At 36.9% G+C, this 24,579-nt stretch overlaps 1 protein-coding gene across 3 annotated transcripts in view; it reads left to right on the forward strand.

Moving 5' to 3' along the window:
- SLC36A4 (solute carrier family 36 member 4) overlaps nt 1-24,579 on the forward strand; it is a 107,196-nt gene that overhangs the window by 64,238 nt on the left and 18,379 nt on the right. The window lies entirely within an intron of this gene.

Below are 24,579 nucleotides of genomic sequence, written 5' to 3' on the forward strand. Positions count from 1 at the left end.
GTTAAAGAAAATCTAAGGGAGCTGTAGCACAAGTGATACCCCATTCAGTTTTTAATCTTTGTTTTCAACATCATGTTCAAGGATTCAGTAGTTTGTTCTTTCCTGTTGCATCCTGTAAACGTCTTCCTTTCTCTATTTTTTTATTTATCTCTTTTTTTTAATCTCTCTTTTTTTCCTTTTCCTTTTCTTTTTTTTTTTTTTTTTTTTTTTTAACCTGAAACTTTTCTTTGATCTGACTTGCACTGTGACCCCCAGAACTTTGTCCTGGTACAACCAGAAGAGCTGTGTTCTAGAGTTTAGGATATGGAGGGAGGAAAAGGAATATCTTTACAATTTGATGATACCCAAGTCGAATGAACAGCTTACTGCTTACAAATGTAGTGTATCTTCTCTTATCTCTGTTTTTCTTTATCTTACTGTGGTATGTAATCCCATATTTCTCATGCTGGCTCTGGCATTCATCAGAGAAGAGCAGACTGGATTCACTAATCAGCACAAACCCCCATGTTCTGTGTTTAACTGTTTGTGTATTTTTCAGTTTAGCAAGTGATGGAATATATTGTGTTTTGACTTACAGTAATTGCTTCTTGATAAAGCTGTTCTGTAACACAGAAAAGTAAAATTTCTGTGTCTTGTTCTTCAAAGTCAAATTGTGTTTTTATTTCACATGGGCTTTTCTGGTAAGGTTATCTAGACTGTAGTTCTTCAGTAAAAAAAATCTTTAAAAAAGTTACTGTCTGATAAACTAGTACCTTATTAGCAACAAGTTTTTTGGGGTAAAACAAAGCATATGTAACTGATAATCATACAATATCAGGCTGTCCCTTTTTAATGATAAGCTTGAAAATTGCAATAGGCTACTTTTGAAGTTCTGTATATTCCACATTGTTTCAGCTGAACGCCCTACCTACTGAGACTCCGTGTTCTCAGAGGGCAGTTTTGCCAAGATACCTGAGTACAGAAGACATACGGGATGCTTTGCTTCTGCATTAAGGTTGGGCTGCCTTAATTTGCGTACTGTTTTGGCTAATTTTTGGGGCAATGTTTCAGACATACTCTAGTAAGAGGGCTTAAATGAAAAGGACATCAGAAGTATGTCTATGCTGTGCTAAAAATTGCTGTTTAGTATCAAAGACACTTTTCTAGCAAAGAAATATGTAGACAAATTTTCAGATTACAGCAGAATTGATGTGTGATGACTTCTGTTCACCCCAGTCCTGACTGGCTGAGGAAAAAGCCTGTGTACATTTACTCACCTTCCTTGATGGATGGGGCTTTATGGTTGTTCTCTACTGCTGCCAATAAGGAGTTGCAGTAAGACTAAAATTGTTCTTTTGATTTTTGTTGTTGTTGTTATCTTCAGAAGCTTTGTCCTCCAGCTGAATCTCATAAGGTGTCTGTCATGCTTATGTTAGTATACAGTATGTTCTGTAATTGCAGATAATGGCATTGCTAACCATAGGGGAAGAGTTCTGTTACCATGTCCCATAGAATGTAAAAAAAAAAAGAGAAGAACAGCAGTTTGGGATATGAGGCTAGAAAAGTACATATTGCTTCTTTTTATTTCTGTGTTCTCTTAGAGCGAGTAAGTTTTAAAATTCCCTTAGGTAGTCTCCTATTTTCATCTTGGTAATTGTCCAGATTACCAAGTAGCTTTACCAGATTTCAGACCAGTTCTATAAAAGTAATGAATCTTTTTTTATTTATGAATTTATGAATGAATTTAAAGAAATTAAATTACTTCAGTTAGCATGAGTAGCATGGCTGTGTAGTTGTTTTTACAGCGCATGGTTCCTAAAGAGAATCAGTGAAAGATGGCAAACAGATTTCTGCACTTTGAATCAAAAAATTGTTGGCTTTCAGGACAGAGGTATCCTCTTGTCTTCTCACAAGTGCTAAGATACATTATAATGCATGTTATGTAATTGTAGGGTTTGAAGCAGGTCAGGGAATTGTACAAATTACCATTTTGGCTATAGCTCTTGGGCATTGTGAGACCTTTGGTATTCAGAATCAATTCTCCATGACTACCACGACCACCGATGCGATTGTTGAGTAAGACAATCTTGAATCATTATCTTGAACAGTGTGTGCAACACAGTTCTTTTAATTGGTTGTTGGTATTTTTAGACTCTGTTTTATTTCCTTTGAATAAATTTCCTAAATAAAAGAAAAAATAAATTTCCTTTATTTCCTGTGGAAACAATGAAGTGATTTGTCTAAGCATAGTAAAGAGGAGTACACACATTTATTCAGCTCTGAAATGGCTGAAAATTTGTTATGATCTGTGCAGTAGTTCTGTCTTGGTTTCCTCTGGTCTATTCTAGCTCAACAGACTCTGGCCAGATAATTAAGTCTTTCAAGGGCAAGGAAAGTATACATACATGAGGGAGCTGAATTTCAAGAATCTCTTCCATTAGAATCAGTATGGATGTATTGTTTCTAAGGAAACATACGGAAAAATAATTCCTTACCACTGAAAAGTTCCATATCAAATAAATGTTACTACTAAATATAATCCAATACCTGTTTGAAATGAGAGTTGAATTACTGTGCTGTGCCTATTTTTTGCCTTGAATTATTCCAGCTGTTTACTGTCCTTTCAGTGGCACAGTGTGCACATGCATTATCAGACCACTTGACAAGCAGTTACTTGCAGTAATGTTACATTTGTATAACGTAAAAGAGAAGTTTTATAGCTAGATCCACAAATACTTGCGTTTCAGTTTTGAGAGGCTAAACACCTTTTGCAGTGTTAGTCAATATTTCAGTATTTTCAATATATATTCAATATTTTCTTTTAAAAGTAACATTTCTGTTTGTTCTTTTGTTCTTTTTTTCTTAAACTGAAAATTTTGTAAGCTTGTAAATGTGAGTGATATGCCAAGATAATTAAGAGACTCTTTCCCAGTTTTGTTCTACTTAACGTACAGGTATTATGTTCAGGCACATTAGTAGCTTATAAAAATAAGGGAAAAGTAGAAGGATGTACCAAATGCCAAGGTTGTTTTGTATTGTAAAGAAGAATCCAGGACAGAAAAACTGCTAAGTGATTTCTTCTTGTAGAATCACTTGCCCCAGCTCTAATGTGTTACTTATATTTTGGCTTTATTGCCTTCACTCTGTGAAACAGTTTAATAAAAAATAATTAAAAGTATTTAAGGAATCTGTGTCTAATCAAATAAGATACTTAGCTACAAACATTGACTGATTAGTTGAAAACATAATTTCTGCTACTGGAGACTATTTGGTTCGAAGTCAGGTTTCTGAAGGAATTAGGCGTATACAATTGTGCTATCAATGTACCCCCCAAAAGTAGCTTTTAAAATCATGAAATAATAGAAGGATTTAAGATTGGAAGGGACCCTTGAAAGTCATCTAGTCTAACCTTGTGCTCAAAGTTAGCCTAAACTCAACCTTTTCAACCACTTCTGAAAGGAGGCTGGTGGTCTGAATAATGATTGAATTAATACAAATCTTTCATAAAACCTAAGTATGAGAACCAGGCGTTTCCACAGCTGGAAAGATGGGTAGAGTTTAATGTTGTGTATTCTGTTCAGCATTAGATGTTTAGCCTGAATGCTCAACTCTGCCTGCTGGTAAAGTATAATGCTGTTGGGAGGGCAGTAGGGACATGTGGAAGAGAAATTGTGGGAGGCAATTTCCAGGAGAAAGTTGAGTGGCAACACTAGCAGAATCTCCTTTGAGGAAAACACTGAGACAGCACATTTCATTTTGGGTTACTCAGGCATATATGGAAAACTCAGCCTGTACGTTGCAAGGAACGGCTGTGGCTATGCATTGTTTTCAGGAGGCCTGTTGAAAGCGGCTGTAAGCGTGCTGCACCATATTATTAGACTCAACAACAGACAGTCCTAATACTGCCTCCTATGCAAATATTTTCATGAAACAGATTAATTTCAATATCAAGTAAACCAATGAGAAACTTACAGTTGAACAAAAACATCTTAACAAGGGAAAATGTTTCATAGGGTTAAATAACTTGTTTTATCCAAAGATCAAAGCATGGTAAATTTGGCTTCTGAAGCAGGCTTATCCCTGCTGGGGGGAAGGAGCGTGGGAAAGGGGGGAGATAGGGACGTTTTTTCTCTGGGTAGGTCTTACTTATGTGATTGATTATACCGTGTTCTGAATCGTGGTATCTGAACAGATCTAGCTTGTGCCTCAATAACAGAAATACTGCGTGTAGGCCACTTACTGGAGGCTGCCATTTCTGAGAACAGAGAAGAGTGGGGTCTCTCTGCATCTTTTTGCCTTCGTAATGCTTTTGTGAGTGTGGCAGATGAGGAGCGCTAGCTAAATCTGCAGAGCTAGTCATTACCTTTTTGGTTACTCTTCCATCTCTACAATCTGTTGGCACTCCTTTTAGTAGGAGTGCATCTTAGCTGGGAGTTACTAGACCTATTTTTAATAGTTATATCCTATGGTCTTTTTAAAATATATATAACAAAATAAATACACAGAATGAAAGTCACGCTTTGTGATAGCTTAACCAGCATATGTATGTGTATATATATGTACACACTATACTGTATGGATTGTGCTAGGTATTCAGATATTTGTTCTCCCATTGGCAACTTTCAGTCCTTTTGTTGTGTTTTGTTTGGTGGGTAAGTTCTCACATACTGTCTCACTCACATATCTGATGCATGTGTGCAACACTTGTGCTCATAGGAAATAAAAACAACCTTAAACTCACAACGGGAGGATGGTGTACAATGCTCTAGTTCGGTTCTCATGACCCCCAATTTACATATAGTATATGTGTTTACATCAAAATTAGTTGTGTTGGCTCCCTCTACCGTGAAGTAAGTTTTAAACCATGTGGTCGGTGGAGTGTAAGGAGTTGAAGAATTTCATATTTGGTTAGGTGACTTGTACCTAAAATTTAATTTACAATGTTGACGTGGTCTTTACCTAATATAACGGAGTCTACACAGGTAGCTTGTCTGTAGGCATCTGGATTTAGGTGAGAATAATTCAATCCTATTTTTTTATATTTGTATAGATTTTTTCCATGGTAAGAGGTGAACTAGTTTCTTTAATATTCTTGTTTTCCTCTGTTAACTTTATTTACCCAGGAGCCCTGAAGGAACTTAGTACTAAGATGCAAAACTGTGTGTGAACTAATACTATAAACAGCCTTTGTACCATAGGACTGACAGGCTGTCAATATAGTTTTGGCATATTTAAAAAAAGGTCTAGTGGGGATGGAGACTTCGTGGGCAGTAGAATACCACACCAGTGGTAAAGAACTGTTGAAGGAGCTTGCAAAGCTGAGAAGTTTGCAAATGGCTGGCAGATGAAATTAATTTTAGATAAATTGTTAGGTAACACATAAAGGGGGAAGTAATCTGAATTGTGTTTACAATAGTGCTGGGCTTAGAAGAACCCACTAAAACTTGGGAAGGGATCTTGCAGTCATTGTCAAGATGTTTCTGAAGCCATTAGCTCAGTGTCCACTGGCAGCAAAAAGGCCAATGAAATTGTCAGAGAAGGAGACACAGGATATAACTTTGCTGCCATATAAAACTTGGCTTCCCATGGCTTTAAGTTTCAGTGCAGTTCTGGTCTCTATTTTGACAAGAAAGTACTGGGGTAAGAGAGAGTATATCTAGAAAAGCAAGTATTCTCTGACTTCAGCCCAGATTTAGCTCCTGGAGATTCAGTGTCTTATTAATACATGCTAATAATAATTAATAATTAATAATAATGAATAATTAATTCAAAGCCATTCCTTGGCAAAAAAAAAAAAAAAGAAAAGAAAAAAAAAAGAATCTGATAGCTACTGTATTACTTATTTTTGCACAGAACTATTTTTTCACGTTACTGTTACAGTTTCTTTGGTGATTAGCAGAAGGATCAGAAGATAATATATTATTTTCATTTACTTTCTGAAATAAAAGGGAACAGAAATTATGGGTAAATTTTTTATAACATACTACTTCAGCTCTCACTTGGAATAGCTACACTTTGCAAATGAGAAGATTCTAGAAAAACTGATCTGTATTCAGCATAATTCATATAAGGCTGATTTTCTGTGTGTTGTGTTAGCAGAATCTCTTTTTATGCTTCAGAGAGAACTGGAGAAGGAGTTTCTATTTAGGATATAATTACTATTTGCTATTCCAAAACAGGACATTTTGAAGGGGGTTAGCTTTTCTGTGAAGCTGCCTGGGGGTTATGTACAACTGTAGTTATCCTACGAGCTGAGAATCAAAACAATTTTCTCTAATGATATCACAGTGAAAACAATTGGAAAATACAGTATGTAGTAGTTGTTTTGTTGCATATATTCAGATATATGTGTCTCTTTCTCATTCAGGCTACAAAACATGAGGGAGAGAAAACTTATGGAGCAGACTAACCACTCATGTATAAAGCCAGGTTCATGGATTCTGTCACACAGCAGTAGAGTGTAGATGAGCATTTCTTACGCTATAGGCTATAGTCTTTAGTGTATAGACTAAGACTATAATTCTGCAATAACAGCTGGTATCAAAATCATACGTAATGGCTAATATATTAACCTTTTCCCCTAATTGGTGGTATGCTTGCATAGCAGCATTTCATGCACTAAAATACCAAGGCAGTTTCTGTGTTTCTCTTCCACTAAGTGTCTTTCTCCTACCTTCAGACCACTTTTCCTTGATCCACTTAAAATCTGTAGTATTTTTATTAATAAACGTCAACCAAACTGCTTGCTGAGATACCAATAATATTTTTATCTGATACTGAAGAGTTTAGATGGTGCATGTATTGATATATATATGTGTGTGTGTGTGTAAAAGAGGGGAAACAGTTAGATAATAGGGAGCAAAGACATCTGACACGTATTTGGAGTCATGAAAAAACCTAACATGTAATTTTAGTTTCATTATTGTTATCTAAAGGAATACAAATAGCTTTTTCCGTTCTTCAACAAAAAGCACTTTGTGATATCCCTCTCTCCTTTCATAAATTCATTGTCCTTAGAAATGGTGCAACATTAATGGATATTGGACAGTGGGTACTGGAAAAGATAGCTATTGTAAGTTAAAGAAAAAAATTTAAGCAGAGTAAAATACTAGCACAAATAAGTTAATATTGTTTATTAATAACTGGGGGGTTGTACCCTTTGAAAGATGTGGCCAGAGTTGGTGTGTATGTTAATCTGTAAAGTGTGATGAAGGACAAAGCATGTGCCATTATAAACGGTAATTGATGTGTGAATGGACTAGATGTTTTATGCACAGAGAAAAACATGTATCCCTGTCAGTAAAGACTTTTGATCTCAATAGAAAACAAACAAAATCAGGCAAGAAAACAAATGATTAAGTGACTACCTGAGAATTGGTCATTGAAGGCCAGAATTTGTCTGTATACCATTAGCAGAGTCAGTTTATTGAGAAATTCCTGGCTGCAGTGATGATGATACCAGAAGTACTTTGAGGAAAATGGGTTAAGAAGTATATGTTCTGCTGCTTAAGTCTTCACAGAGCACAGTTCAGCTGCATGCCAGTGCCTAGTGACAGAGCTTCTGCAAAGGTGGTCTATGAGGTTACAGTGAAATTGTAAAACTTACTTTAAAAAATCTGCCAATAACACAGTCTGATACCAGGAGTGTCTCCTCCTAGGCAGACAGGCTCATGAGAAAAATGTGTCCCTCGGTGGTGGTGATTCCTTGGTTGAACCAGGAATCATTGAAAATCCTGATACTGTGCTTGTTGTGTATGAACTTCAAATAACTCTGAAATTAGAGGACCCTGAAGAGACTTTACAGAAGCTCGTGGCTGACGGTATAACCAAAGAAGGACAGTGCATATTTTCAAGAGTTGGATAATGCACATGAGGTGTCAATAATTCCTTCAAGAATCACTTAACTCTTCTTTGAGTGCGAAAGAGTAACTCCTGCACGAAGATATTTAACATTAGGAAAGTATTATCTGTGTTTGATGCAATTCACTGGACTACAGAAAACGAAAAGGTAGGGAAGATCTACTGTTACTGTTCTTTTCTGCATGAAAACACCTGCTCTTTTAAAAAAAGCTGTTATACTGTTGTTGTCCTCTCCTTGCAACTCACTTGTGCTGTGATCTCCAGTGTTGCCCAGGCTATTAAATATTTCATCTGGCTACTAGCATGTATTGAGAGGGTTTGGAAGAGACTGTGCTTGTATGTCCTTTCAAGGTCTCTTATTACCAATTTCTGTTTTTTCTTTTGCCTTTCTTTTTGTGGTCAGAAGGTTAATTTGTTTGAAATTCCTGCACCACACAGCAGTTTAAAATCCTTTTTCATTTCTTGCGTGTGCATGAAACCATGGAAAATTTGGAGTTTCACATAAGTGGTTACCTAATGACAGTTTCCTAATATATAAAAATACAATGTTTTCTAAAAAAATTCCACCGTAAATAGTGTTAAAATAAAAAAGTGTGGGAAAAAGTAATTTTGAAGGAGACTGTTTTAATATTTATAGGTGTTTTACTTGCAGAAATATTGGGACTGAATCATTGGTAATAAGTACATGTTTTGAGAACGTGGGAATTTATAGAAACAAACATAATTTTCAACTTCTGTATCTAAGTAATTCTTTCATATTTAGTAGCTGTAAGTTCATAAAGCTAAACTTAACTCTTTTTGCTTTTCTCCATTTTGGTAGAAGTCCTTCTGTGTTGATTTACTTTTATATTGGGGTATTTTTGCACAGAGGGTACTATTTAAATTTTGGAGCAAAGGAATTGTTTTGATTGGAATGATAATCTCTTGTTTGTAGACTAATGTGAACTTTTTGAGGTTGATGATTTCATTATGTGGTTAGTTATTTCTTGAACTCTAAGGTTGCACCAGAATCTTGGGACTTGTTTACAGTGAAAAAACAATGAATTACTTAAAATGTAAATTAGTTTGACCTTGAATTGATATAGAACATACAGTGAAGTGGTTTACTACAGGTTATAATGTAGAACTGCGTTTCTTATGACATAATAGCTTTTTTAAAATAATGAAACTGGGTAATTGAGTATATAATTGTAGTTCCCTTAATTTTATAATTCCATAGCCTTTTCAGATGATTACACTTTGGTCTTGATCACAACTGTTTTAATCAGTGTAGAGCTGTAATGGAGGAAGCTATAATGCAAAAGAGCAAGATTTTGGAAAAATGCTGGTGATTTTTTTGCTTTCTAATAGTGGGTACTGGTATTGACTGCAGCACTGCTACAAAGCAGGTGATTTATTTGCCTGACCTCTGACTCAGTGAGAAGAGAGATGATGGTAAAGATTAAAACAGGCTGTTGGGGGTTTGGGAATTTCTGGAGCTCAGGTAGGGAAGGAATGTTTTATGATGAAAGGTTATGCACAGAGAAGTGGGGGCAGATGGTTGAATGGCAGGAAAAAGATGGTGCCTTCATTCTTTCCTAGAGACTTGTTGCCTCCAGGAGTGGGGAAGTGTTGATGGTGCTGGGAATATTTCTTTCTGGTCCCAAGGAACTCTTTTCCCTTGTAATCTACTGCTGTTCACACAGGGAGAGACCAAAGCAGTTCAATGTAACTGTTAGTGTTGTATATGCTAATCTGTTCAATGCATGAACTGATTATCTCAGATGTATTAAGCTTCTTTATTTACAAGTTCAAATCTTGGTTGTTCTGAGCAAAAAATATTATTATTTTTTTTGCTTCTACATTCCAAAATTTAGTTGCATTTTTTGCTATGTTTATGTAGAAATTGAGACAAATTGCATAAGTCTACTTCAATATTGTGCTTATGCTTTTGGGGACAAACAAATTTGGACTTTACATTTTGCAATTGGTTGCCTCATTTAAAAGTGTAGGCTTCAGGGTCTGAGCTTTCCTTGAGTTGAAAACAAACATTCTGCAGTAGTGTAAATGATGGTTAAACCTCTGTGATGAGCAGTTGCTCTTTTAAAATAACTAGATTTACAGGTACAGGCAGTAGCTTCTTACCCTTCGAAGAAACAGCAGAGAATTCAAAACTAAGCAATCGTTTTCCTTGTAATAGGCATTTGAACTGATTTTTCAACTGCTCGTGTTGGGAATATGATTAGATTTTGTGTACTAGAATTCCTTTCCGAGGTGTGTAATGCAGAGATTAGTATAAGGAACCTTTTTTTTTTTTTTTTTTTTCTCCCAGCTTTCTACGATTTTGCACATTTCTTTCAGGCCTTATGCTATCAGAGCCATTCCAGGTTGGTCATAGGATATGTACGTATAGTGGTTTTCAGCTTCTGTTTAGAAATGTCAAGTGGTATAGCAGTGTTGTACTAAAACCACTCCATATACTTACAGTTAAAAGAAAATGCACTAGGACCAGAGCACAAGTCTTGTTTGACTCGTTTATGGTCCTCAACAGTACTGTGTGCATCCCTGGCTTTTTAGTGCTGGGCTTCACTCTCTCCTAAAGTTTGTCTGTAAGTGGCTTGCTTCTACTACAAGAGAGGACACATGAAAATATGGTTTAAAAATGATAAAAAGATCAATTATTTGACAAAAAAGTCTATTTCAGTATCAAATACAGAGTTCTCTTAAAGATGATGCCTTCACAATACAGAGGTGAAGACAGCAAAATCATTCAAAACCGGGCTCGTTGCACGCTGCTGGCAGTGGCAGAGTTGCTGCAGCATCTGAATTAAGTCTTGTTTGCTTACCCTGTGTTTATACTGAAATGCTATATAATGGAATAGCAGTCATGTCTTACGGATTGAGTTGCAGCTGTCTTTCAGTTTCCATTTCTTTCCAGTGAACTTCATGTATGAGAAAGATGAAAACTATAATGTAGTTATAAGATTTTTCTGTTCCGTAAATGTGGATGCTTATCAGTAGATAGTAAAATAGCATAAATGAAAGTTTTACTTAGTAGTTTAGCGAAAATAATCTTCCTAGCTATTGGTGCAATCCCAAGCCTGTGAACTGAACAAAGGGTTTGGAACTGAGCCTTCATGTGTGGTTTTTATAGATCCTGAGGCATAAGGTGGGTGAATAAATCTGGGAGCTGTAGCAGTTCCCACGGGAGGAATGGAAAAAGATGAATCCTTATTTTAGAGAGGAGAAAGATATTAATTGTTATGAAGGGACAAAAGTCTTAGTGTGTCTGAGGTGGTATGTTAGAAAGAAAAATATGTAACAGCTACTGTAAGTACAGGTGTGGAATCAGACTAGTACCAATGGCAAAATGCTGTTGATCTGAATTAAATTATCTGAAGTTTATTCTGAAACTTGCTATTTTAGCTTTGTGAAACCAACATACATTGTATTAAGACTGAAGTTCTGTAATCAGTAATATCTTCTTTATTGTGATACAATAGCAGAGCACGTGATGATACATACAGTTGCCTCAAGTCTCCATTAGAAATTATTCCTAAATTTCATTCTTTTTTACACTCAAAATTTTGCTATGGACTAAGAACACATTGTACACAGGTGCAAGGATTTATTAATTGTCTAATATTTTAAGAATATAATTAAAATACAATGCATTTGTTATTAGTCGTTATAATGATATTAATGCTCATAGTCCAAATGAATTATTACAGAAAAGTTATATACAATGTGAAGTTGCTATTACACAATGTAGGGTTACTCAGTAGGTACACGAGTTGCTAGATTGTTAACATACCTTGTAGTTACAGATCTAAGCTGGAACAAGTTAGGCAAAAAAAAAAGTTGACTGCTTGATGGCTGGAGAATTGCTCTCACAGTTAAAACAAGCTAAAGTCAGCTCAGGCTAATACAGGTCCAGACAAGTCCAGTCACCCTGTGCTGTTAGGTGTGCACAAAGCCTGTGGAGTTTTTCTGGTTGTAGCAAAATTGTATTTAATGGCTTACATGTTTAATTAAATTGTATTTTAAAATATTGTTATGGATGCTAACCAATTGCATGCAAAACTGTTGGAAAAAGGTTGCTTTAAATGTATCAGAGATTTTAAAGGCTGAATATTTCTGTTTATCCACAACACAATTCTGTACCATCTTTCTGTAGCAACAGAATCTTTGCTTAGATGAGAAACCTTCACTTCATCATTTCCTGACTTGTAAAATGTTCTCCCATGTTCTCATACTACAATATTCAGTTGGGATATGATATATTCATGGAAGAACTGAACATTACATTCTACTGTTGGAAACCAGATGTTGGTTTTGAGGCTTCATGAATGTTAAATCTCATTCATTTTTTTTATGTGGAAAAACAGTTATTTCTGTTTTCCCTGTTCTACATCAATAGCATCTTTCACTTGTGAAGTAGCAAAGCTAGTTTGTTGGGGTTTTTGTTAGAGGTGGTTTATGGGCTTTTTTTTTGGTGTTGGGTTGAGGGTTTTTTTGTGTAGAGGAGATGTAAAACATGGTACTTACACTGTCTTCATTGTGCCTTGTCTGCTTTGTAGGGGATGGCCACTGAGCTGGTGGTGCAGATACATACTGCAAAAAAGTAGATGTTCCTTTGTTACCATCTGAGGTTCCTGCAACCTACTTATTTGTCCAAGCACTCTCAAGAGATATCCTAATTATTATGTACTTTGGAATTCTAGATATTCGGTGCCATTTAGCACACAGGACTCATTACATGTACTCTGGTTTTGCTTGCTGTGCGGTAGATCCCCCCTTTTCCTGTTGCTAGTTGAACGGTTCAGACTGTAGAAACAAAGGGACACACTTAGATCATTTACGAAGAATTTTTGTATTGAGATTATTAGACACAGGGTGTCTAGGTTAGTATAAACCATGGATTTTTATGTTGTTAATAAAGCTGGTACGTACATTACAACCATGTAAGTTTTTAAAGTCTGTATGTTATATTCCTTTCACTCAGTTTGTTTTAGAAGTATACAAAAATCAGAGTAGAAAAATATGCAGCCTGTTAAACCTTCGTTAGCTATCATGCTACGCTGAAAAAGGTAAATGCTTATATTACTGAGTTAATGCAAGTACTTCCTGTGCTTTTCAGTTCATGCTTTATGAAGTTAACCTTTCTTCTCTCTTACTTTGGGTTCACTGTTACCATTTAAATTACTTGTGCTCTTCTAATCTGTCTGCGCAACTCTATGTACTTCATATGGTCGAGTTATTTTTATTCTAAGCCAACACTTTACTTTGCTTTTGAAAATACTGATCTTCTAAGTGTTTGTGTATGTCTATGTTATTTTATGCCCCTTTCCAGGCCCTATTTCCAACAAGGGGGGAAAAGGAAAAAGCTGGAAAAAAACTGAGATGTATAGCACTTGTATATAAGTGGTTCCATTATACAATTAAATGACAAAATAATCTTCTACAACATGAAAACAAATAGAGAATCGCACAGCATTGGAGGTAGGAAGGCACCCATGGAAACTGCCAGCCCTGGTCCTCTGCTCAGAGCAGGGCCAGCAAGAACAGGCTGCTCCAGGCTGTGTCCAGGCAGATTTTGAATACCTCCAAGGATGGAGACTGTGCAGCCCCTCTGGCTGACCAGTTCTAGTGTTTGACCCTCACAGGGAAGATGTTTTTTCTCCTCTCCAAAAAGAAATCATTTTATTTCAGTTTGTGCCTACTGCCTCGCATCCTGTTGCAGGGCAGCACCACTGTGAAGACGCTGACTCAATATTCTTTACTTCCTCCCATCAGCTGTGTGTACGTATTGGCAAGATCCTCCTGAGACATCTCCAGGCTGAACAGTCCCTGCTCTCTGAGCCTCTCCTCTCATGAAAAATGCTCCAATCCCTTATTCATCTTTGTGGCCCTTTGTCAAACACATAGCAATATGTTTGTAAACTATGCAAATGTATGTCCTTTGGATCTAAAAATACCATTTTAAAATGCATTTAAGTATTTTAAAAGCAATTTTTCTTCAGATTTCAGATCTGCTTGTTCTCCAAGCTACTTCAGCACTTTGAAAACTCAGCCTAATGCTCTGAGGCATTTAAAATAGAGAATGTTTAAGAAGATAGGATCAGAAGGGTAAAACTCACATTTACACTTATGAGCACTCATATGAGTTTTAGTTGAAAAAGGAGTAATATTTCCTGTATAAGACTGTGAACCACAACCCAGTGGAACAGTAGATATATAAATAAACATATAACCCCTTAGAAAATTACACCTTGATTAGGGAGGTCTGGTACCTGACGTGTAGCCAGTTCCTAAAACTCCTTTTTCATTATAACAGAGAACTTATCATCTAAACATAATTTTTTTTTTATATTTATGGCCAGCCAAATACTAAGTATTCAACACGGTAGAATGCGTCTAAATTCTTTATATTTCTGTATTTATTCTCTAGGTTTATAAGGTGGACAATATTTTAAGGAATGAAAGCCTACAAGTAATACAGTCTAAATCCAGAAATTTCCCTGATGTGTCTGAAGTGCTGAGCCACCCAACAATTTTAACTGAAGAAAAGTGGTAGTTGTTTGGTGGTTGGCATTTCTGACATCCAGCAGATGTTCAAATAGGGATTTCATAGTTTAGTTCCTGATATCTGTCAGAGAGGAACGAGGAAATGTCTTTCCTTATTCTTTTTAGTTTTGTTTTGTTATTACTGTGAGATTATCCAGCAAATTTGGAACATCTCCCCCTAGCCAAGAAGACAGATGTAATCCTTCGGCTTTGTAGTCATTTGAAAATGTTTTTAAAATCAATACATACACTGAACAGCAGAGGTGATAAAAGGACATAGCTCTTGTACATTGGTTGTAGCTGTTGGAATCATGTCTGTCATGTTTTACAAATACTTGTAGTTTCTGAGTAGTTCCTAGCAGTGAAGAATGGCTGTCTGTACCTTCCTGTGCCGTTAAGCAGGACCTGAAACTCCGTTGTCCTGCCCTGCTCTAGGCTGCTCTTTCTCCCAGCCTGTTGAGGAGTATAGGGCTTTCCCCTTTCCCATAGCATTTTTCTTCTCTAACTGCTGGTTCCTGTTGTCTTGAGACCTAGATAGGCAAAAATTGTTCCTACAGCTGTACTCGTTAGTTCTTGTTTATGTAGGCAATGGGAATGGTGTTGCAGGAATGAACTGGGAATCTCTTTACTACCAAAAAAATTTATAGCCTCCTCAGGAGTTGCCTGTTACCATTCAGGAAAGACTCAAAATTGCAGACTTCAAAACTTTTCAAAATGGGCTGGTTTGGTCTGTGGTAGAACTGCATAATGTTTTATCTTATGTTTGTTTGCTTGTTTTTTCCCTGAGTCACACAGATCTACCCTAGCTAGCTTAAATCACAAGACCACACTCATTTGGCTTGATGCTAGACACCTACCTCTCATGCTAAAATCAGGAGCGTTAGTGCTGTCAAATTCCCATCGGAGGTTATGAATGCAACTTCAAATCCTAGAGGGGCTGGCTTCTGCTTTGAGGGCTGTGGTAGGTCATAGGTACTCAGGCAAAGTAGCGGGTGTAGCAAAAAGTTTGAGAAACAGGTAATAATTAGTGAACTACATGACTGCAGGCAGAAAAAATACACAATCATTTCATTTTAAAAATACATCTAAAACATTACCAAGATTTTTTTCTCTATATAAGCATATCTCATGTTGTTGAAATATCTGATGATGAGGCAGATAGTGTGTATAGGTGCTTCTTGATGGTGATTCAATCTTCCAAATTCAGCCCAATTAAAACTCTGTACAGGAATGTACTATTAGGCATGTGAAAACTTTTTTTTCCTTTCATTTTATGCTTGTTTTTATATATTATGTGAGTAGATCTTAATGTGCTCCACTTTTCATTGCATGGAGAGTCAATTCTGCTAATTTTTTTTTAGTGAAGTGAATGTTCCCATTTTAATTCTTCTAACAGTTACTGTTTTTTTTTTTTTTTAAAGTGGTCCTGAGAAAAATGCAAGAGAATTGTCTTGCTAAAGTGGTATATGTTGGAATGCCTCAGTCACAGGTCACAGAGTTCTCTGTAACTATTTCTGCAATAATGTGATGAAACTATTTTCCAAAGGCATTTCCAATGTGTACAATTGATGTGGATGTTTCACATGCAGGCATCGTGTCTGTAGGGCGCCTTGCAAACATTAGTTAGGTAAACATTGCTCTTACAGTAGATAAGTATTTGTAAAATGCTATTGGGCTTGCAGGTTTGACTGCTTTCAGAAAACAGTAACACTTGAAACATATAATGATGTTGATTACTCGGTTACCACAAACTTGTCCTAAAATGTCATGCTGTACTAAGCCACTCATTTTGCATCCACATTCATGCATATCTGAAATTAACATTTGGTTTAAATAGAGCAATGGTATAATGAAAATACCTGTGATCATATACTGTGAATATGTCTAGAGGAAAAAAAAAAAAAAGTGTGATATATGAACTCTCTGTAAAGGAAACAATTTGTTGCAGCCAAGGAAGTAAAATAGCTTACAGCACATTGTTTAAAAGTTAGAACAAAACTTGGCACAAATATCTAGTGCAGTGATGATTTACACCACATTGTTCAATTTGTAAGAACGTGTAGAAGAAGGGGAAGCAGGGAAGCAAGATGTTTAACAATGCTGGAACCGAGCTGTATTGTGAGCGTCAGGAGCAGAATGGATTATCAAGGGGAGCGCAGTTATCTGGGGAGAGATTTTTTCAGCATTTTTCTATATCTGGGGAGAGATTTTTTCAGCATTTTTCTAAAACTGTTCGCTTCAAAACCTTGTTCTTTACATGGCATTGTAAAATTTCATAGTAGTGTGATTTTTAATGTCATGAAATCTTCATTGGTATCGCCTATACCATGCACAAGTTCTTATTAAAGAGTAATTGTGAGATGTTTCATTGCGCTCAAGTTAGAAATGATTATGCAGCAAGACATGTATTATGTACATTACAGCCGTGGCATCATTGCTGCATTTTTTAAATTCAGGCTTCTTAAACCAATGAATGAAGCTGAAAATCTTCCTCAGGATTTTCTTACTGATAATTAATAATGATTCTTAAGCATATCTACTTCAGCTGATAAAGAAGGACACCTGTGACATTGAAGAAATGATGTCCAGTTCTTTTCTGCACAAAAAGAAATATCCACATATGAAACAAAATAATAAAACCAAAATAATTTTCGTACCTTCTCCATCTTCAGAGGAGCAAAGAAAACTGATTCTGTGAAGTTTTGTGAGTTGGTAGACAAAAGGAGCAAATAAAGGGATGAAAGAAACAGGTGATGCATATCTACACTAGTCCTTGCTAATATAAATGTTTTTGAACGCAGAGACACTTCTTGGGTGGTTTTTGTAGAAGAAAAAAATGAAAAACAGAAATAGATCCAGTATACTTCACATCCAGCACATTACTATTGAGGAAAAAAACCCCACAAATAACCAAACAACAAAAGAATTGTGACATCCTAAGGGAACAGATGTGTATCATTTCCATATTAATTATCACTGCATTGATTTAAATCAAGTTCTTCAGGAGGCTTCCACATTTACATTGGAAAATATTGTGGAAACTTCATTCCTCTCATACCTGGAACAGCAGAGAATCCCTGATTGCCCTTAGCACTGGCTTCTCAAGGTACTCATGGAAGGCAAAACCTATTGGAAATACCTGGTGGGCCTGGTGAAGGATTTTTGTGCATTTCTGGTGCTGATCACTTGGAAATCCTGTGGGACAAAGTGTGTTGGGGAGTAGGATTTAGCGGTTATAGTTTTTAAATGTGCTTAAAGACAGTGTACCTGTGGCTTTTAGAAATGGAATACAACTATGGTATTTACTTGATTGACCTTAAAACACTGTGTAATGCCTTGGCTGCCATTTGTGATAGCTAGATTAAGAAAATAGAAGAAAAGAAAGAAACTGGCAGTCCCTGTCCGTAGTTAGCAGTAACTCTTGACTCTTCCTGGAGGAAAGCAGAGAATCATCATGCATCACAGATAACATTTTTCAATCTGAAGGGCTGTTTTGAGGCACAATTGGCCATTCCTTCTAGGCTTCAGGTCTTAATTTTGTTTGATCAACTGTCAGGATTTCCGTGAGTCGGTTGTAGAATTATCACGCCTAAGGGAAAGCTTAAGGCTGTTGTAGAATCAGAAACCTTGGCTACTACTCTGACCTCAGCTGGAGAAACTGGAGGAGCTTCAGTGATACACTTAGCCTTGTGGAGCACTTGATGGTTTGTGTAATATGTAGCTTTAATGAATTGTGTTGCATTGACAGGTTGCCAGATAATTGCAGTAGAAGGTGATAAATAGATTGCTTCCCTAATCCGGTTTAGAAAAAGCGCTCACAAATATTGGTTGAAACATTTGAAGTAGTGACTTAGAGCAAGTGAAGCACAAGTTTGTGGCATGTTTTTTTTAAAGGCTGTAAGTGAGGTTGAGTTTCTCCCTGCTGTTTACCTGTGCTGCTTTAATTGAATGGCTTTACCATTCCAGTTAAAACAAACTACATGGAAATTCTGCATTTAAATTGTGCCCATGAAATAAGTACTGTTAAACTTTATGAGGCTGATGAGGAAGTTATTTAAAGGTAGTGTGAGCAGAAAACACCTGAGTGTGATGATGGGGTCTGTCAGTGTAGGTGCTTACTTAAGTTGAAGATGGGGTATGTGATTTTAGTTTTTTGTTGAAACAGAGAAGAGAGGAAAAGAAAAATGTGTTAAATATGGGGTTCTTATGTTTTAATCAAATCAAACAACTAGAAAATCAACATTTACCACAATAAAACTTAGGATTTTTTTTTCTTGTTACTGGTGTTGTGCAGCCTTTTTTCTGTTGATTAAATACATTTGTGTGGGTGATACCAAACATTCATAGATTATATGTTTTTCATATGTCCATGATGGCACGAGTGATGAAAAATTGAATGGATTTCTATCTGGAAAAGTTGCCATTATTTTTTAAAAGTCAAGCATATTCAATAAGCAGCATGCACTTTTGTGTTCAAGTCTGATCTCCAGTTGTGATATCTTGTACAATTCCTTGGCCTTGCTACGAAGCTTTGACATCAAGAAACCATAAAATCAAGGTTGTCTGTACAGTCTTAACCCTTCCTATTATCTAAAGAGCATACAACATTTTGTATCTGTGTTGTGGTTTAACCCCAGCCGGTAATTAAGCACCACACAGCTGCTGGCTCACACCCCCCTCACCCCGAGGGATGGGGAGGAGAGTTGGAAAGGAATGTAAAACTTAAGGGTTGAAATAAGAACAATTTAATAACTGATACAGAATAAAAATGGAAGACCGATGATAACAGTGATGGCAATAACAGTTACAATGAACAGGGGAAGGGAAGGAATAAAATCCAGAGGGAACAGAAGGAAGGAGCACATGGTGCAGAACACAACTGCTCACCGCCCGCTGACCGATGCCCAGCCAGTCCCTGGGCGATGATCCACCTGCCCTGGCCACCCCCAGGTATATATACCAGGCATGATCCCCGTGCTATGGAATGCCTCTTTGGCTCGTTCGCGTCAGCTGTCCTTGCTGTGTCCCCTCCCAGTTCCTTGCGCCCCTCCAGCCTTTTTGCTGGCGAAGCCTGAGGAACTGGAAAGCCCCATCAAAGCCAAAACCCAGCACCACACTAGCTCCTGAGAAGATCATTAACTCCATCCCAGACTAAACCAATATAGAAATATATACGTTCGTATAATGTCATACACATTATTTATGCCTACATACTCCTCAGGTTGCCAAAGATTTGGGAAAAGCATTTATATTAGAAATCTAAAGTAAGAACTCCTACTCGTAAATAGGCCACTAGGGCAGTGAAAACAACAGCACTAACTCTTCTATATTATGCTTGTCAAGACCAGGGCCTTAAAAATACATCTGTATAATAAGGACGCAGAATATAGTCCTTGCTTTATTTTGAGCTCCTACAGTTTAGAGTGTCTTTGTCTGTCCCTGGTACAGCTAATGTAGGGAGGACTTTTGTCTCCTAAGACCGTATTTAGCATTTATTGAAATATCTTTCGTTGAACAGGATGGATACCTTAGCCCAAATCAAAGTCACAGATATCTGAGTAAGATGCTGTATTCTTTTCAAGCAAAGGCTTATGAGCCAAAATAAATAGTCTGTCAAGCTTTATTTTTCACTTCCTTTCCAACTCAGTCTGGCTTTTAGCTATTGAATTTTTGAAACATCCTCCACAAAATCTAACTGTATTTCTACATTTTCTGTTCTCCTAGCACAGACTAATCTGATCAGTTTTTAAATCATTCCCATGCCTGCTTTTCCTTCTGATCTGCATCTTAATAAACTCTGTTGTTCCAATTTTCACCATCTCTACTTTGGCATTCAAGTGTCGACTTCATTAATGCTGAACAAGATGCTGAAGTTCTTTCACTTCTTGGCAGCCAAAGATTCAACCCTGTAGAACTGGGAAAATATAACTTAAAAATTGATCTCCGAAAGTATTCCAGGTCTAAAAATTTCAAGTATTAAAGCACTTAGATTTGAGAAAGTTTAGATGCTTATGAGACAGGTGTTTTCCTGTTGCTATCCTAGGATATTGCAAATCCCTGAGGATTTATTTTTGTTCTTCAAGTCACGCTGCTCTGTGTCTGATACTTAGGTTAAATGCTGCCATTAAGACACTTGTCTTGAATTATTCTTGGCTAATATGTGTAAATAATTTTAAATTTCTGCTCATCGGTAAGAAGCAATTTATGATCTGATGAGGTGCCAAAGTGGTATTTAGCTTTGACTGTCTGGAAACACTCTGATGTTCACATATACACAGCCGATATTTTAGTGCAATGTGCCATTAAGATTGATTTCAGTAGTTTTGTCTTACGCTGCTGCAGGTGATCAGGCTGTGAGGAAAGCAGGCAGTGTATTTAGATGCCATGGTGCAGAGATAGAATACTGGGAAGATTTCATATTGAATATTTTTGAGGACCCGTGTTTGAAAATTCGGCCACAGCAAATCTGGGGGATGAAATTATGTTGCATTGATTTCAGTTAGTCTTTCTGCAGTTAGTTCAGTATCCGTCAGTGGCAACTGTGAAGCAGAAAATCAAACTTCTTGGCCTTTACATTGGTAGCACGTGTGGGTTTTTTTCCTGTCTTTAGCGTGGTAGAATCTTGAATAATGGCCAGAACTTGCAAGTTCTACTGTACTGTGTTTTTACAAAGAGGTTTTCTAAATACAAAAAAAAACCAAAACTATTTTTACAAAGTGTTCCTGTGCCAACACTTCTGATGTAAAAAGTGTGCTTATTTGGATAGTGTTTGATTGTCACCATTCTGCAGCTGCTACATCACACAGTGCATAGTTAAGGCATAACTAAGCAGTGCTACGATACTGATTACAGCTTGTCAGGCGCTTCAGGCTGCTCCTCTGTACTTAACTGAAGTAGGTATTTTCTAAAAGTATGAGCCTCCAGCAACACCACTAAATTTCAGAAGTTTCTATTTTATACCATATTAAGCTATAGTATTATACAGGAAAGGATTTTCTTTAAATTGATTTTTGTTTTCTCGAATGGAGAAATGAAGCTGTTTTGGATGCTTTTCAATGTAATTTCTGACAATTTTCATTTTTAGTGTAGTATTTTGTGGGCAGTTGAACAATAAGTTAGAGTAGACTACTTTTTTATCTAGAGTAGACTACCTTTTTATCTCTGACACTATAATACAAGTCTAACAAAACATAAAGACGCTTAGCATTAAAGTAGGCAGCTATTTTTGTCCTGATGTGCAACTACTGCGTCTTATATTTAGCTTTTCGTTTGATTATAGATTCTACAGGGCAGGGACTTACATGCAATAAGTATAAAGCAGCTTGTAAAAAATAGCATGATACTGCATCAGTTTTATTCTATGGTAGGATTAAAAAGAAAATTAACTCCTCCTGGCAGCCTTTCCATGTTTGTTGATATCTATTTACAAGAAAATTGTGCTGATGTCAAAAGTGACATTCTTGTGCACCTGAAGGCATGAGAGATTGTTCTGTAAGGAAACAGCTGTATGAAATACAATTGATCGTGGTTTTGTATGGCATTTAGAACAGTGAGCTCCTGTCATAGTGATACTATAGGTGTCCATATATTAAATCATCACAGTGTCTTACCTTATTGCATTCATCATCACTCTAATAATTTCTTTTGTTGAGAATCATTACTTTATCTTTTGTTTCACTTCTTTCCGTCTCCATTTCTTTCACTGCAGCTAATTCAGGGCTTCCAGAAAAGCATTACTATTGCAAGGATCTGAATCAGTCGGTGCACTGTTGTTTTCAACTACTCACGCTGGTGCAGCTTTGTAACTGTTTGACATTCAGTCCCTTGAAGTGAGAGCAACAAGTTTGCCAGTAGTAAAAGCGGTGTCTGCTCAGATCAAAAAGTGAAATATGTTTCTTTACCAACATTGAGAAAATGTGAGCAGAAAGCCATTTAAACTGCGGTAGAACTGCATGATACAGCACTTGACAGGCTGTGTGCACCATCTTGCCGCTTCTGCAACTCCTCCTCAGGTGGTTCCTCCTCTCTGCTTCTTTTGATTGCGTATTTCCTAGGGAGGAAATTAAACCATGCCTTTTTATCACATTTCCTTACATTTTCTTTGAAAATTTAAGCTGATTTGTCAAAGACGTTTTTAAAATGTAATTTATTAACTTCCTGCAGAAGGAAAGTTAGAACAAAAGTTGTTTTATTTTATTTAGTAAAATCAGTAATAAGATTACAAGAAAATCTGGAATTTATTTACTTCCTAGAGACAAAGGATTGTGGCTGGAATAATGCAGCCCATAAGTAATTAAGTCTCTCTTTTGCCAAAATGTCTTTGACAGTGAGTTGTGTTCCATTCCTTAGTTGTGTGTTGCTTCATACATTTTTAAATTGCAGGCAGAGATTTGTCTTAATTTCAGTTTCTTACATCAGCCAACAAAGACACTGTTGACCACCTCTTAACTTGAGTGGGTGTACCTCCCTTTGGAAATTAGGCTGCTATGTCAGAAGCCTAGTGCAACTTTTCTGTCTTATTGAAACTGTAAGGCACTGATGATTTTGTCTCTAAAAATGGGTGTTTTCTCTACATTTCCTGTTGGAAAGTTGTAATTTTATTTGCAGCGTGACAACTGAGAATAAGATGCCAAATCAATGTGAATAAGCAGCTAATGGGGATTTATGTTGAGATTCCTGCATGGGACCGCAGCCCTTTTTATTAAAAAAACCTCATAGCTTTCGAATAGTTGTGTGCCCCGTTAGTCCTTTTATTAAAGCCTGGGCCATTAGGTCGCAGCTTGTCAACAGATCTGGTGGACTGCAGGGTTTCTGCAGACCATCTACTGATTTTTTTAAGCGCTTGAGTAAGAACCTCCTCTCATCCCTTCTGAAATGCTTTGTGCATGAAAGCCACTCTTCATCTTGGTGATGAAGAACAGGAAAAACTCTTCTGAAGGATGACTGGCATATTGTCCTTTAGGGAAAGAACTGCTGAACTCCTCGCTTGGGCCAGGAAAAAAGCATAAATATGGCCCTGTAGTAATAGAACTTCTAGCATGATCTGTTGGCCTGAACTGGCATATATAATACGGGGGTGTCTCAAACTGTATTACTTTTGTTTATGTAGAAAAATAAACGGAAGCTTCTGGGAGTAAGTTCTGTAAAGGTTGTCCACAGTTACTGTTGTCAGTTATGTAGCTCAGGTTCCAAATTGGACTTGGTTATCATTTGTCACTCGACAGAGGGATTCTAATCTTCCAAACTTTCCTATTTTCTCCAATTACGTCAGCTAGTCTAATTAAAAATACTGCTTTTACCACAGTTAACTTTATTTTAAGGAATATCTGGCTGCAAGTATGAACACTTATAATTCAGGAAAGTCAAAAGCTAATGGCTTAAAAACCATGACGTTTTATTTCTGTTTTATCTGATTTTGTTCATTCTTAGTAGATTTTTTTCTTAAAACCTCAAGTTCTTATTTTTATCTCTTGATATAAATGACTTCTTTGCATTCCTGACTCTAGACATTACACCAGAAGTAGTCAGTGTTATGCTTTACTACATTTCTTAGACTAACATGCAGTCTTAAACTGAAGACAAGAGGGAAATAGCGTATTATAAAGTGTTTTCTGGATATGTCTGGCCTTGACTTCTTGCAGTCGGTTTTATTTGTTATCAGTTGTAATTAGTTTACAGAACTCTTCTGTGCCCAGTTCCCCCTTTCCTAGTCTCAGTTGTGTTGTGCACATAAATAACACAACTTTTTCTGTCCTGACTTTACATGTACATCTCCAGTGAGTGTAGTAGCCCTTTCACCATAGTATTACTAGTGCTTGCTCCTGAGTTACTTGCTCAGTTTAACCTGTAGGTACTTCTCACAGTTGCTGCTCTCCTGCACCATGTCACCTGTAGGTACTTCCCAGGCACGCTGCTCCCTGCACTGTGTCACCTATAGGTACTTTGCAGGGTCACTACTCTCCTGCAGCACTTCACCTATAGGTACTTTGCAGAGTCACTGCTCTCCTATACCATGTCACCTATAGGTACTTCTCGCAGTCGCTGCTCTTGGGCACCATGTAACATTCTGTAACTAGCACCAGCACTGGGGATCTGAGGCTTCTGTTCTAGTTAAAAGTATAATGGGTCTTAGCATTGAGTAGATGCACTGTTCTAGAAACTTCAGAGTTTTCTAAAGACCAGGTGGGGAAAATC

Source organism: Falco naumanni, chromosome 2 (assembly GCF_017639655.2).
Source record: "Falco naumanni isolate bFalNau1 chromosome 2, bFalNau1.pat, whole genome shotgun sequence".
NCBI lineage: Eukaryota > Metazoa > Chordata > Aves > Falconiformes > Falconidae > Falco > Falco naumanni.